Here is a 15000-nt window from a genome sequence, read left to right on the forward strand (position 1 = left end):
ACATCGGGAACCAGCCGAGTCGGGCCCTTTAAGGCTGAGCAGCCGTTGGCACTTAGGAAATATTTGCCTTAACTCGGCCGGACTTCCAGGGGAAGAGGCCGGATTTTCACTTGTTCTGGCCGACATCGGGAACCAGCCGAGTCGGACTCTTTACGGCGGAACAGCCGTTGGCACTTAGGAAATATTCGCCGAACTCGGCCGGACTTCCAGGGGAAGAGGCCGATTTTTCACTTGTTCTGGCCGACATCGGGAACCAGCCGAGTCGGACCCTTTACGGCGGAACAGCCGTTGGCACTTAGGAAATATTTGCCTTAACTCGGCCGGACTTCCAGGGGAAGAGGCCGAATTTTCACTTGTTCTGGCCGACATCGGGAACCAGCCGAGTCGGGCCCTTTAAGGCTGAGCAGCCGTTGGCACTTAGGAAATATTTGCCTTAACTCGGCCGGACTTCCAGGGGAAGAGGCCGGATTTTCACTTGTTCTGGCCGACATCGGGAACCAGCCGAGTCGGACTCTTTACGGCGGAACAGCCGTTGGCACTTAGGAAATATTCGCCGAACTCGGCCGGACTTCCAGGGGAAGAGGCCGATTTTTCACTTGTTCTGGCCGACATCGGGAACCAGCCGAGTCGGACCCTTTACGGCGGAACAGCCGTTGGCACTTAGGAAATATTTGCCTTAACTCGGCCGGACTTCCAGGGGAAGAGGCCGAATTTTCACTTGTTCTGGCCGACATCGGGAACCAGCCGAGTCGGACCCTTTAAGGCTGAGCAGCCGTTGGCACTTAGGAAATATTTGCCTTAACTCGGCCGGACTTCCAGGGGAAGAGGCCGATTTTTCACTTGTTCTGGCCGACCGGGGGAACCAGCCGAGTCGGACACTTTACGGCGGAGCAGCCGTTGGCACTTAGGAAATATTCGCCAAAATGTTCCGGACCTCCAGGGGAAGAGGCCAAATTTTCACTTGTTCTGGCCGACTGGGTGAACCGGCCGAGGCGGACACTTTACGGCGGAGCAGCCGTTGGCACTTAGGAAATATTCGCCAAAATGTTCCGGACCTCCAGGGGAAGAGGCCGAATTTTCACTTGTTCTGGCCGACCGGGGGAACCAGCCGAGGCGGACACTTTACGGCGGAGCAGCCGTTGGCACTTAGAAAATATTCGCCAAAATGTTCCGGACCTCCAGGGAAAGAGGCCGAATTTTCGCTCGTTCGGGCCGACCGGGAGAACCGGCCGAGGCGGACACTTTACGGCGGTTGAGCCGTTGGCACTTAGAAATTATTCAGACTTCCATCAAACACACATCGGCCTTTTGCCGTCACTGCCCGGGATGGGCACCGTGGTAGCTCGGACAGTTCGTGTGACAGCTTCCGCTGGCACTCAGACAATTTTTGAAATGAAAATAAACAGTTCTGCACATACGTGCCGACTATATTTTGCGAAAGGGGGGTAAAGTGATGAGTACACTAAGTGGGGGGACCAAGTACATAAAGCCCACCCCTGGTACCTCAGAGAGGCCGAATTGACACATTTTGTGTCCGACCGCGGGAACCAGCCGAGGCGGACGCTTTTCGGCGCAAGAGCCGTTGGCACTTAGAAAATATTCGTTAATCTTGAACGGACCTCCAGGGGAAGAGGCCGAATTTTCACTTGTTCTGGCCGACATCGGGAACCAGCCGAGGCGGACGCTTTTCGGCGCAAGAGCCGTTGGCACTTAGAAAATATTCGTTAATCTTGAACGGACCTCCAGGGGAAGAGGCCGAATTTTCACTTGTTCTGGCCGACATCGGGAACCAGCCGAGTCGGACGCTTTACGGCGGAGCAGCCGTTGGCACTTAGAAAATATTCGCCAAACTCGACCGGACTTCCAGGGGAAGAGGCCGAATTGTCACTTGTTCTGCCCGACATCGGGAACCAGCCGAGTCGGACACTTTAAGGCGGAGCAGCCGTTGGCACTTAGAAAATATTCCCCAAACTTGAACGGACCTCCAGGGGAAGAGGCCGAATTTTCACCTGTTCTGGCCGACATCGGGAACCAGCCGAGTCGGACGCTTTAAGGCGGAGCAGCCGTTGGCACTTAGAAAATATTCGTTAAACTTGAAAGGACCTCCAGGGGAAGAGGCCGAATTGTCACTTGTTCTGGCCGACATCGGGAACCAGCCGAGTCGGACGCTTTAAGGCGGAGCAGCCGTTGGCACTTAGAAAATATTCGTTAAACTTGAAAGGACCTCCAGGGGAAGAGGCCGAATTGTCACTTGTTCTGGCCGACATCGGGAACCAGCCGAGTCGGACGCTTTAAGGCGGAGCAGCCGTTGGCACTTAGGAAATATTTGCCTTAACTCGGCCGGACTTCCAGGGGAAGAGGCCGAATTTTCACTTGTTCTGGCCGACATCGGGAACCAGCCGAGTCGGACGCTTTACGGCGGAGCAGCCGTTGGCACTTAGAAAATATTCGTTAAACTTCAACTGACCTCCAGGGGAAGAGGCCGAATTTCCACTTGTTCTGGCCGACATCGGGAACCAGCCGAGTCGGACGCTTTACGGCGGAGCAGCCGTTGGCACTTAGAAAATATTCGCCGAACTCGGCCGGACTTCCAGGGGAAGAGGCCGGATTTTCACTTGTTCTGGCCGACATCGGGAACCAGCCGAGTCGGACTCTTTACGGCGGAGCAGCCGTTGGCACTTAGGAAATATTTGCCAAAATGTTCCGGACCTCCAGGGGAAGAGGCCGAATATTCACTTGTTCTGGCCGACATCGGGAACCAGCCGAGTCGGACACTTTACGGCGGAGCAGCCGTTGGCACTTAGGAAATATTCGTTAAACTTCAACTGACCTCCAGGGGAAGAGGCCGAATTTCCACTTGTTCTGGCCGACATCGGGAACCAGCCGAGTCGGACGCTTTACGGCGGAGCAGCCGTTGGCACTTAGAAAATATTCGCCGAACTTGGCCGGACTTCCAGGGGAAGAGGCCGGATTTTCACTTGTTCTGGCCGACATCGGGAACCAGCCGAGTCGGACACTTTACGGCGGAGCAGCCGTTGGCACTTAGAAAATATTCGTTAATCTTGAACGGACCTCCAGGGGAAGAGGCCGAATATTCACTTGTTCTGGCCGACATCGGGAACCAGCCGAGTCGGACTCTTTACGGCGGAACAGCCGTTGGCACTTAGGAAATATTCGCCGAACTCGGCCGGACTTCCAGGGGAAGAGGCCGAATTTTCACTTGTTCTGGCCGACATCGGGAACCAGCCGAGTCGGACTCTTTACGGCGGAGCAGCCGTTGGCACTTAGGAAATATTTGCCAAAATGTTCCGGACCTCCAGGGGAAGAGGCCGAATATTCACTTGTTCTGGCCGACATCGGGAACCAGCCGAGTCGGACACTTTACGGCGGAGCAGCCGTTGGCACTTAGGAAATATTCGTTAAACTTCAACTGACCTCCAGGGGAAGAGGCCGAATTTTCACTTGTTCTGGCCGACATCGGGAACCAGCCGAGTCGGTCTCTTTACGGCGGAGCAGCCGTTGGCACTTAGGAAATATTCGCCGAACTTGGCCGGACCTCCAGGGGAAGAGGCCGAATTTTCACTTGTTCTGGCCGACCGGGGGAACCAGCCGAGGCGGACACTTTACGGCGGAGCAGCCGTTGGCACTTAGAAAATATTCGCCAAAATGTTCCGGACCTCCAGGGAAAGAGGCCGAATTTTCGCTCGTTCGGGCCGACCGGGAGAACCGGCCGAGGCGGACACTTTACGGCGGTTGAGCCGTTGGCACTTAGAAATTATTCAGACTTCCATCAAACACACATCGGCCTTTTGCCGTCACTGCCCGGGATGGGCACCGTGGTAGCTCGGACAGTTCGTGTGACAGCTTCCGCTGGCACTTAGACAATTTTTAAAATGAAAATAAACAGTTCTGCACATACGTGCCGACTATATTTTGCGAAAGGGGGGTAAAGTGATGAGTACACTAAGTGGGGGGACCAAGTACATAAAGCCCACCCCTGGTACCTCAGAGAGGCCGAATTGACACATTTTGTGTCCGACCGCGGGAACCAGCCGAGGCGGACGCTTTTCGGCGCAAGAGCCGTTGGCACTTAGAAAATATTCGTTAATCTTGAACGGACCTCCAGGGGAAGAGGCCGAATTTTCACTTGTTCTGGCCGACATCGGGAACCAGCCGAGGCGGACGCTTTTCGGCGCAAGAGCCGTTGGCACTTAGAAAATATTCGTTAATCTTGAACGGACCTCCAGGGGAAGAGGCCGAATTTTCACTTGTTCTGGCCGACATCGGGAACCAGCCGAGTCGGACGCTTTACGGCGGAGCAGCCGTTGGCACTTAGAAAATATTCGTTAATCTTGAACGGACCTCCAGGGGAAGAGGCCGAATTTTCACTTGTTCTGGCCGACATCGGGAACCAGCCGAGTCGGACGCTTTACGGCGGAGCAGCCGTTGGCACTTTGAAAATATTCGTTAAACTTCAACTGACCTCCAGGGGAAGAGGCCGAGTTTCCACTTGTTCTGGCCGACATCGGGAACCAGCCGAGTCGGACACCTTACGGCGGAAGAGCCGATGGCACTTAGAAAATATTCGTTAAACTTGAACGGACCTCCAGGGGAAGAGGCCGAATTTTCGCTTGTTCAGGCCGACCGGAGGAACCGGCCGAGTCGGACACCTTACGGCGGAAGAGCCGATGGCACTTAGAAAATATTCGTTAAACTTGACAGGACCTCCAGGGGAAGAGGCCGAATTTTCGCTCGTTCAGGCCGACCGGAGGAACCGGCCGAGTCGGACACCTTACGGCGGAAGAGCCGATGGCACTTAGAAAATATTCGTTAAACTTGACAGGACCTCCAGGGGAAGAGGCCGAATTTTCGCTCGTTCAGGCCGACCGGAGGAACCGGCCGAGTCGGACACATTACGGCGGAAGAGCCGATGGCACTTAGAAAATATTCGTTAAACTTGACAGGACCTCCAGGGGAAGAGGCCGAATTTTCGCTCGTTCAGGCCGACCGGAGGAACCGGCCGGGTCGGACACCTTACGGCGGAAGAGCCGATGGCACTTAGAAAATATTCGCCAAAATGTTCCGGACCTCCAGGGGAAGAGGCCGAATTTTCACTTGTTCAGGCCGACCGGAGGAACCGGCCGGGTCGGACACGTTACGGCGGAACAGCCGTTGGCACTTAGAAAATATTCGTCAAAGTCGTCCGGACCTCCAGGGGAAGAGGCCGAATTTTCGCTCGTTCGGGCCGACCGGAGGAACCGGCCGGGTCGGACACGTTACGGCGCAACAGCCGTTCGCACTTAGAAAATATTCGCCAAAGTCGTCCGGACCTCCAGGGGAAGAGGCCGAATTTTCGCTCGTTCGGGCCGACCGGAGGAACCAGCCGGGTCGGACACTTTACGGCGCAACAGCCGTTGGCACTTTGAAAATATTCGCCAAAATGTTCCGGACCTCCAGGGGAAGAGGCCGAATTTTCGCTCGTTCGGGCCGACCGGAGGAACCGGCCGGGTCGGACACGTTACGGCGCAACAGCCGTTGGCACTTTGAAAATATTCGCCAAAATGTTCCGGACCTCCAGGGGAAGAGGCCGAATTTTCGCTCGTTCGGGCCGACCGGAGGAACCGGCCGGGTCGGACACGTTACGGCGCAACAGCCGTTGGCACTTTGAAAATATTCGCCAAAATGTTCCGGACCTCCAGGGGAAGAGGCCGAATTTTCGCTCGTTCGGGCCGACCGGAGGAACCGGCCGGGTCGGACACGTTACGGCGCAACAGCCGTTGGCACTTTGAAAATATTCGCCAAAATGTTCCGGACCTCCAGGGGAAGAGGCCGAATTTTCGCTCGTTCGGGCCGACCGGAGGAACCGGCCGAGTCGGACACCTTACGGCGGAAGAGCCGATGGCACTTAGAAAATATTCGTTAAACTTGACAGGACCTCCAGGGGAAGAGGCCGAATTTTCGCTCGTTCGGGCCGACCGGAGGAACCAGCCGGGTCGGACACGTTACGGCGCAACAGCCGTTCGCACTTAGAAAATATTCGTTAAACTTGACAGGACCTCCAGAGGAAGAGGCCGAATTTTTGCTCGTTCAGGCCGACCGGAGGAACCGGCCGAGTCGGACACCTTACGGCGGAAGAGCCGATGGCACTTTGAAAATATTCGCCAAAATGTTCCGGACCTCCAGGGGAAGAGGCCGAATTTTCGCTCGTTCGGGCCGACCGGAGGAACCGGCCGGGTCGGACACGTTACGGCGGAACAGCCGTTGGCACTTTGAAAATATTCGCCAAAATGTTCCGGACCTCCAGGGGAAGAGGCCGAATTTTCGCTCGTTCGGGGCGACCGGAGGAACCAGCCGGGTCGGACACTTTACGGCGCAACAGCCGTTGGCACTTAGAAAATATTCGCCAAAATGTTCCGGACCTCCAGGGGAAGAGGCCGAATTTTCGCTCGTTCGGGCCGACCGGAGGAACCAGCCGGGTCGGACACTTTACGGCGGAACAGCCGTTGGCACTTTGAAAATATTCGCCAAAATGTTCCGGACCTCCAGGGGAAGAGGCCGAATTTTCGCTCGTTCGGGCCGACCGGAGGAACCAGCCGGGTCGGACACGTTACGGCGCAACAGCCGTTGGCACTTTGAAAATATTCGCCAAAATGTTCCGGACCTCCAGGGGAAGAGGCCGAATTTTCGCTCGTTCGGGCCGACCGGAGGAACCAGCCGGGTCGGACACGTTACGGCGGAACAGCCGTTGGCACTTTGAAAATATTCGCCAAAATGTTCCGGACCTCCAGGGGAAGAGGCCGAATTTTCGCTTGTTCAAGCCGACCGGAGGAACCAGCCGGGTCGGACACGTTACGGCGCAACAGCCGTTGGCACTTTGAAAATATTCGCCAAAATGTTCCGGACCTCCAGGGGAAGAGGCCGAATTTTCGCTCGTTCTGGCCGACCGGGAGAACCAGCCGGGTCGGACACGTTACGGCGCAACAGCCGTTGGCACTTAGAAAATATTCGCCAAAGTCGTCCGGACCTCCAGGGGAAGAGGCCGAATTTTCGCTCGTTCGGGCCGACCGGAGGAACCAGCCGGGTCGGACACTTTACGGCGGAACAGCCGTTGGCACTTTGAAAATATTCGCCAAAATGTTCCGGACCTCCAGGGGAAGAGGCCGAATTTTCGCTCGTTCGGGCCGACCGGAGGAACCAGCCGAGGCGGACACTTTACGGCGGTTGAGCCGTTGGCACTTAGAAATTATTCAGACTTCCATCAAACACACATCGGCCTTTTGCCGTCACTGCCCGGGATGGGCACCGTGGTAGCTCGGACAGTTCGTGTGACAGCTTCCGCTGGCACTTAGAAAATTTTTAAAATGAAAATAAACAGTTCTGCACATACGTGCCGACTATATTTTGCGAAAGGGGGGTAAAGTGATGAGTACACTAAGTGGGGGGACCAAGTACATAAAGCCTACCCCTGGTACCTCAGAGAGGCCGAATTTTCGAATTCTGAGGCCGAGCTGGGGAACCAGACGAGGCGGACACTTTTCCGAGAGAGAGCCGATGGCACTTAGAAAATTTTCGGCTAAGTCGGCAGGACTTCCAGAGCGAGAGGCCGAATATTCGTCAACTGTGGCCGACCGGGGAACCAGCGAAGGCGGATAGGCGGTCACGGAGGTCCCGCCGGCTGGTCCGCGGGCCAATTTGGGTCCCGTAATTTAGCGGTCGCGGTCCGGAATCCACGCCGGCCGGGGAACCAGCGCAAGCGGATAGGCGGTCACGGAGGTCCCGCCGGCTGGTCCGCGGGCCAATTTGGGTCCCGTAATTTAGCGGTCGCGGTCCGGAATCCACGCCGGCCGGGGAACCAGCGCAGGCGGATAGGCGGTCACGGAGGTCCCGCCGGCTGGTCCGCGGGCCAATTTTGGTCCCGTAAGTGAGCGGCCGCGGCCCGGAATACACGCCGACCGGGGAACCAGCGAAGGCGGATAGGCGGTCACGGAGGTCCCGCCGGCTGGTCCGCGGGCCAATTGGGGTCCCGTAAATTAGCGGTCGCGGCCCGGAATTCGCGCCGGCCGGGGAACCAGCGCAGGCGCATAGGCGGTCACGGAGGTCCCGCCGGCTGGTCCGCGGGCCAATCGGGGTCCCGTAAGTTAGCGGTCGCGGCCCGGAATTCGCGCCGGCCGGGGAACCAGCGCAGGCGGATAGGCGGTCACGGAGGTCCCGCCGGCTGGTCCGCGGGCCAATCGGGGTCCCGTAAGTTAGCGGTCGCGGCCCGGAATTCGCGCCGGCCGGGGAACCAGCGCAGGCGGATAGGCGGTCACGGAGGTCCCGCCGGCTGGTCCGCGGGCCAATCGGGGTCCCGTAAGTTAGCGGTCGCGGCCCGGAATTCGCGCCGGCCGGGGAACCAGCGCGGGCGGATAGGCGGTCACGGAGGTCCCGCCGGCTGGTCCGCGGGGGGAACTGCGCCCTCTGGCGGACACGCCATTGTAAATGAATGGGGTTTGGCACTTAGTGCATTTTTCGCCGAAGCCGACGAGCGCTCCGGGCGAGGAGGCCGGATTCTCGCCATCCGTGGCCGGCCGGGGAACCGGCCAAGGCGGATAGGCGGTCACGGGGGTCCCGCCGGCTGGTCCGCGGGCCAATTGGGGTCCCGTAAGTTAGCGGTCGCGGCCCGGAATCCGCGCCGGCCAGCAGCCACCGGGAGGCGGGTAGGCTGTCACGGAGGTCCCGCCAGCTGGTCCGCGGGCCAATTAGGGTCCCGTAAGTGAGCGGTCGCGGCCCGGAATCCACGCCGGCCAGCAGCCACCGCCAGGCGGGTAGGCTGTCACGGAGGTCCCGCCAGCTGGTCCGCGGGCCATTTAGGGTCCCGTAAGTAAGCGGTCGCGGCCCGGAATGCACGCCGGCCAGGAGGCACCGGCAGGCGGATAGGCTGTCACGGAGGTCCCGCCAGCTGGTCCGCGGGCCATTTAGGGTCCCGTAAGTTAGCGGTCGCGGCCCGGAATGCACGCCGGCCAGCAGCCACCGGCAGGCGGATAGGCTGTCACGGAGGTCCCGCCAGCTGGTCCGCGGGCCATTTAGGGTCCCGTAAGTTAGCGGTCGCGGCCCGGAATCCACGCCGGCCAGGAGGCACCGGCAGGCGGATAGGCGGTCACGGAGGTCCCGCCGGCTGGTCGGCTGGCCAATTACCTCCAGCCGAGCGGATATGAACTTTATAAGCACCTTGGACGAAGCCTTATTCGACTTCCAGCACCTCGGCTTAGCATTTTCCACGGCCCGCTGATCTTACAGAAGACGTCCAGCCGGTTCTCCGGGTGCTTTCCTCATCACGTTTTAAGCCGGCCGAGGCTTCCAGCACCTCGGCCGGGCCTTTCCCACGGCCCGCTGAGCTTCCAGGGGACCTCCAGCCGGTTCTCCCGGTGCCTCGCGCCTCGCTTTGCGAGCCGGCCGAGGCTTCCGGCACCCCGGCTAAGCTTTCTCCACGGCCCGCTGAGCTTCCGAGGGACCTCCAGCCGGTTCTCCCGGTGCCTCGCGCCTCGCTTTGTGAGCCGGCCGAGGCTTCCAGCACCCCGGCTAAGCTTTCTCCACGGCCCGCTGAGCTTCCAGGGGACCTCCAGCCGGTTCTCCCGGTGCCTCGCGCCTCGCTTTGTGAGACGGCCGAGGCTTCCAGCACCTCGGCTGAGCGTTTCCCACGGCCCGCTGAGCTTCCAGGGGACCTCCAGCCGGTTCTCCGCGCGCTTTCCTCCTCACTTTTAAGCCGGCCGAGGCTTCCAGCACCTCGGCCGAGCGTTTCCCACGGCCCGCTGAGCTTCCAGGGGACCTCCAGCCGGTTCTCCCGGTGCCTCGCGCCTCGCTTTGCGAGCCGGCCGAGGCTTCCAGCACCTCGGCTGAGCGTTTTCGGCGGCCCGTTGCTCTCCCGGAGGTCGCAACGGGGAGTTACCTCCCTCTCGCGGACACGGCGAGTAAATACACCGCCTCTCGCACTTGGCGCACACTCACTCGCATTGCTACGCCTCCCGTGGCACTTTAAGCGGCCGAACGGCGGGAGTAACTGCGACTCTCCTAAGGTATGCTCACTTGACTATTTATTCATGTATTTATTTATTTTTGACGGTTCGCGGAGGCGATGACGCTCCGCGCGGGTAAACGGCGGGAGTAACTGTGACTCTCTTAAGGTAGGCTCACTTGACATTTATTTATTCATGTATTTATTTATTTTTGACGGTTCGCGGAGGCGATGACGCTCCGCGCGGGTAAACGGCGGGAGTAACTGTGACTCTCTTAAGGTAGGCTCACTTGACATTTATTTATTTATGTATTTATTTATTTTTGACGGTTCGCGGAGGCGATGACGCTCCGCGCGGGTAAACGGCGGGAGTAACTGTGACTCTCTTAAGGTAGGCTCACTTGACATTTATTTTGGCGGTTCGCGGAGGCGCCGGGAGGCCGTGCGCGCGCGCGCAGAGCGGCCGAATAACGCTCCGCCGGCCCCGGGTGATTACCGAGAGGCTCCCCGGCCTCGCGGAGCTCCGACGCTCCTCCGCGGGACCTCCGGCGGCCGGCGCGCTCGCGCACCACCCCCCGGCACCGCCGGGAGGCCGTGCGCGCGCGCGCAGAGCGGCCGAATAACGCTCCGCCGGCCCCGGGTGATTACCGAGAGGCTCCCCGGCCTCGCGGAGCTCCGACGCTCCTCCGCGGGACCTCCGGCGGCCGGCGCGCTCGCGCACCACCCCCCGGCACCGCCGGGAGGCCGTGCGCGCGCGCGCAGAGCGGCCGAATAACGCTCCGCCGGCCCCGGGTGATTACCGAGAGGCTCCCCGGCCTCGCGGAGCTCCGACGCTCCTCCGCGGGACCTCCGGCGGCCGGCGCGCTCGCGCACCACCCCCCGGCACCGCCGGGAGGCCGTGCTCGCGCGCCAAGTGGCCGAAAATAGCTCCAAGCCCAGCGGATCGGCTGCTTGGAAGCACCGCGCCGTCCGGCTCCACCTGGTACCTCGCACGGCTCTCATCTCCCCCCCGCACGGACTTCCGAGCGCTCGGGGAGACGCTCGGAAGCTGCCCGTGCCGTCGCGGCGGGGAATTGCCTCCCTCTGGCGGACGCGGCGAGTAAAAACACCACCTCTCGCACTTTGCGCACACTTACTTGCGTGGGTCCGCTTCCGATGACACTTTGAGCGGCCGAACGGCGGGAGTAACTACGACTCTCTTAAGGTAGGCTCACTTGACATTTATTCATGTATTTATTTATTTTTGACGGTTCGCGGAGGCGATGACGCTCCGCGCGGGTAAACGGCGGGAGTAGCTGTGACTCTCTTAAGGTAGCCTGACTCGACGTCTTTTTCAACGGTGGCTGGAGGACCCAGGCGGTTCTCGGGGGTGCGTCGCTCCTCACTTTTGACGCCCGAGGAGGCTCCCGGCACCTCGGCTACGCGTTTTCGGCGGCCCGCTGAGCTTCCAGAAGACCTCCAGCCGGTTCTCCCGGTGCTTTCCTCCTCACGTTTTAAGCCGGCCGAGGCTTCCGGCACCCCGGCTGAGCTTTTTCCCACGGCCCGCTGAGCTTCCAGGGGACCTCCGGCCGGTTCTCCGCGCGCTTTCCTCCTCACTTTTAAGCCGGCCGAGGCTCCAGGCACCTCGGCTAAGCGTTTTGAACGGCCCGCTGAGCTTCCAGGGGACCTCCAGCCGGTTCTCCGCGCGCCCCCCTCCCAACTTTTTAAGCCGGCCGAGGCTCCAGGCACCCCGGCCAAGCCTTTCCCACGGCCCGCTGAGCTTCCAGGGGACATCCAGCCGGTTCTCCGCGCGCCCCCCTCCTAACTCGACGCCCGAGGAGGCTCCAGGCACCCCGGCTGAGCCTTTTCGGCGGCCCGCTGATCTCCCGGAGGTCGCAACGGGGAATTGCCTCCCTCTCGCGGACACGGCGCGTAAATGCACCGCCTCTCGCACTTGGCGCACACTCACTCGCATCGCTACGCCTCCCGCGGCACTTTAAGCGACCGGGACCACCGCGAGCGCGGGCGATGACTAAGAGGCTCCCCGGCCGGCCTCGCGGAGCTCCGACGCTCCCCCGCGGGACTTCCGGCGGCCGGCCGGAGCCTCGGCACGGCTGCCGCACTCCCTAATAACACCCCGCGGGCCCCCGCGAGCCGAACGCTCGCTGCCGCGGGCGACCCGTGGTACCCCACGTGCCGAGGCGGACGCGTGACGGCGCGGGAGCCCTCGGCACTATATCACGGTCACGCATGTAGTCAAATCGTGTAAAATCACCGTTAGTTTATTCACAATATACGTAATAATTAAATACATATCAACACCGCGTATATTATTAATAAACATATGTATGTATTTATTTAATAATTAAATAAATATTAACATCGCGTATAATCATGCGGGCTCCGGGGGAAGGGGCCGATTTTTCGCCGTTCGTGGCCGACCGGGGAACCGGCGAAGGCGGACGCATCGCGGCGCGAGAGCCGTTGGCACTTTGGAAAAAAATAAAATAAAATTCGCCGACCGGGCTCCGGGGAAGAGGCCGATTTTTCGCCGTTCGTGGCCGACTTGGGAACCGGCGAAGGCGGACGCATCGCGGCGCGAGAGCCGTTGGCACTTTGAAAAAAAAAAAAAAAAAAAAAAAAAAATTCGCCCACCGGGCTCCGGGGGAAGAGGCCGGCTTTTCGCCGTTCGCGGCCGACCGGGGAACCGGCGAAGGCGGACGCGCTCTCCAACGAGCCCCGCCGGCCGGAGGAAGTGCGCCCTCTGGCGGACACGCCGTTGTAAATGAATGGGGTTTGGCACTTAGTGCATTTTTCGCCCAAGTCGAAGCGCGCTCCGGGCGAGGAGGCCGGATTCTCGCCACCCGTGGCCGGCCGGGGAACCGGCCAAGGCGGATAGGCTTTCACGGAGGTCCCGCCGGCTGGTCCGCGGGCCGATTAGGGTCCCGCGAGTGAGCGGTGGCGGTCCGGAATCCAGGCCGGCCAGGAGGCACCGCCAGGCGGATAGGCTTTCACGGAGGTCCCGCCGGCTGGTCCGCGGGCCGATTAGGGTCCCGCGAGTGAGCGGTGGCGGTCCGGAATCCAGGCCGGCCAGGAGGCACCGCCAGGCGGATAGGCTTTCACGGAGGTCCCGCCGGCTGGTCCGCGGGCCGATTAGGGTCCCGCGAGTGAGCGGTGGCGGTCCGGAATCCAGGCCGGCCAGGAGGCACCGCCAGGCGGATAGGCTTTCACGGAGGACCCGCCGGCTGGTCCGCGGGCCGTTTAGGGTCCCGCGAGTGAGCGGTCGCGGTCCGGAATCCAGGCCGGCCAGGAGGCACCGCCAGGCGGATAGGCTTTCACGGAGGACCCGCCGGCTGGTCCGCGGGCCGATTAGGGTCCCGCGAGTGAGCGGTGGCGGTCCGGAATCCAGGCCGGCCAGGAGGCACCGCCAGGCGGATACACTCTCTAACGAGCCCCGCCGGCTGGTCCGCCGGGGGAAGTGCGCCCTCTGGCGGACACGCCGTTGTAAATGAATGGGGTTTGGCACTTAGTGCATTTTTCGACCAGCGGCAACGCAGGCTGACGGGCGGCCGCTTCCACGGGCCGGTACTACTCTACGGAGGCGCTAGCCGCCTCCGGTGGGGGCCGTGTGATCTCGCTGGATGCCCGAGGACCTTCCGCGAGGCCCGGCCGCAGCTTTTACGCGCGCCCGGTCCTATTACCTGGTGGAAGCTGGAGGCCGGGGCTCCGCAGCTCGCCGCCCGGGGACCTTCCGCGAGGCCCGGCCGCAGCTTTTACGCACCACCGCTGCTATTCTCTGGCTCCGGCTTCGTCCCGGAGGGTGCTTGGGGAACGGCGGCGCACACCGCGAACGGCCGGTGGCGGTCGGCTGGTGGCGGTCGGCTGGTGGCTGTCGGCTGGTGGCGGTCGGGGGTGGCGCTTGGGGATGGCGCTTGGGGATGGTGGCTGTCGGCTGGTGGCGGTCGGCTGGTGGCGGTCGGCTGGTGGCGGTCGGCTGGTGGCGGTCGGGGGTGGCGCTTGGGGATGGCGCTTGGGGATGGTGGCTGTCGGCTGGTGGCGGTCGGCTGGTGGCGGTCGGGGGGTGGCGGTCGGGGATGGCGCTTGGGGATGGTGGCTGTCGCCTTGTGGCGGTCGGCTGGTGGCGGTCGCCTTGTGGCGGTCGCCTTGTGGCGGTCGGGGATGGCGCTTGGGGATGGTGGCTGTCGCCTTGTGGCGGTCGGCTGGTGGCGGTCGCCTTGTGGCGGTCGCCTTGTGGCGGTCGGGGATGGCGCTTGGGGATGGTGGCTGTCGCCTTGTGGCGGTCGGCTGGTGGCGGTCGGCTGGTGGCGGTCGGGGGGTGGCGGTCGGGGATGGCGCTTGGGGATGGTGGCTGTCGCCTTGTGGCGGTCGGGGGGTGGCGGTCGGGGATGGCGCTTGGGGATGGTGGCTGTCGCCTTGTGGCGGTCGGCTGGTGGCGGTCGGCTGGTGGCGGTCGGCTGGTGGCGGTCGGGGGGTGGCGGTCGGGGGTGGCGCTTGGGGATGGTGGCTGTCGCCTTGTGGCGGTCGGCTGGTGGCGGTCGCCTTGTGGCGGTCGGGGGGCGGCGGTCGGGGGTGGCGCTTGGGGATGGTGGCTGTCGGCTGGTGGCGGTCGGCTGGTGGCGGTCGGCTGGTGGCGGTCGGCTGGTGGCGGTCGGGGGTGGCGCTTGGGGATGGCGCTTGGGGATGGTGGCTGTCGCCTTGTGGCGGTCGGCTGGTGGCGGTCGCCTTGTGGCGGTCGGGGATGGCGCTTGGGGATGGTGGCTGTCGCCTTGTGGCGGTCGCCTTGTGGCGGTCGCCTTGTGGCGGTCGGGGATGGCGCTTGGGGATGGTGGCTGTCGCCTTGTGGCGGTCGGCGGTGGTGGTTTGGGACCGGCGTCCGGCGCAAAGTGCGTGTTGCGCGGGCCGGAGAAAATTTAGGCCAGGGGCCCGCCGCTGGAGAAATTTTTAGGTACCAGGGGTGGATTTTTTTTGTCACCGCAGGAGGGGGACGTTGCCTCCGTCCGTGTCCGACG

This window comes from Syngnathus scovelli, unplaced genomic scaffold (assembly GCF_024217435.2).
Source record: "Syngnathus scovelli strain Florida unplaced genomic scaffold, RoL_Ssco_1.2 HiC_scaffold_146, whole genome shotgun sequence".
In the NCBI taxonomy this organism is placed as follows: Eukaryota; Metazoa; Chordata; class Actinopteri; order Syngnathiformes; family Syngnathidae; genus Syngnathus; species Syngnathus scovelli.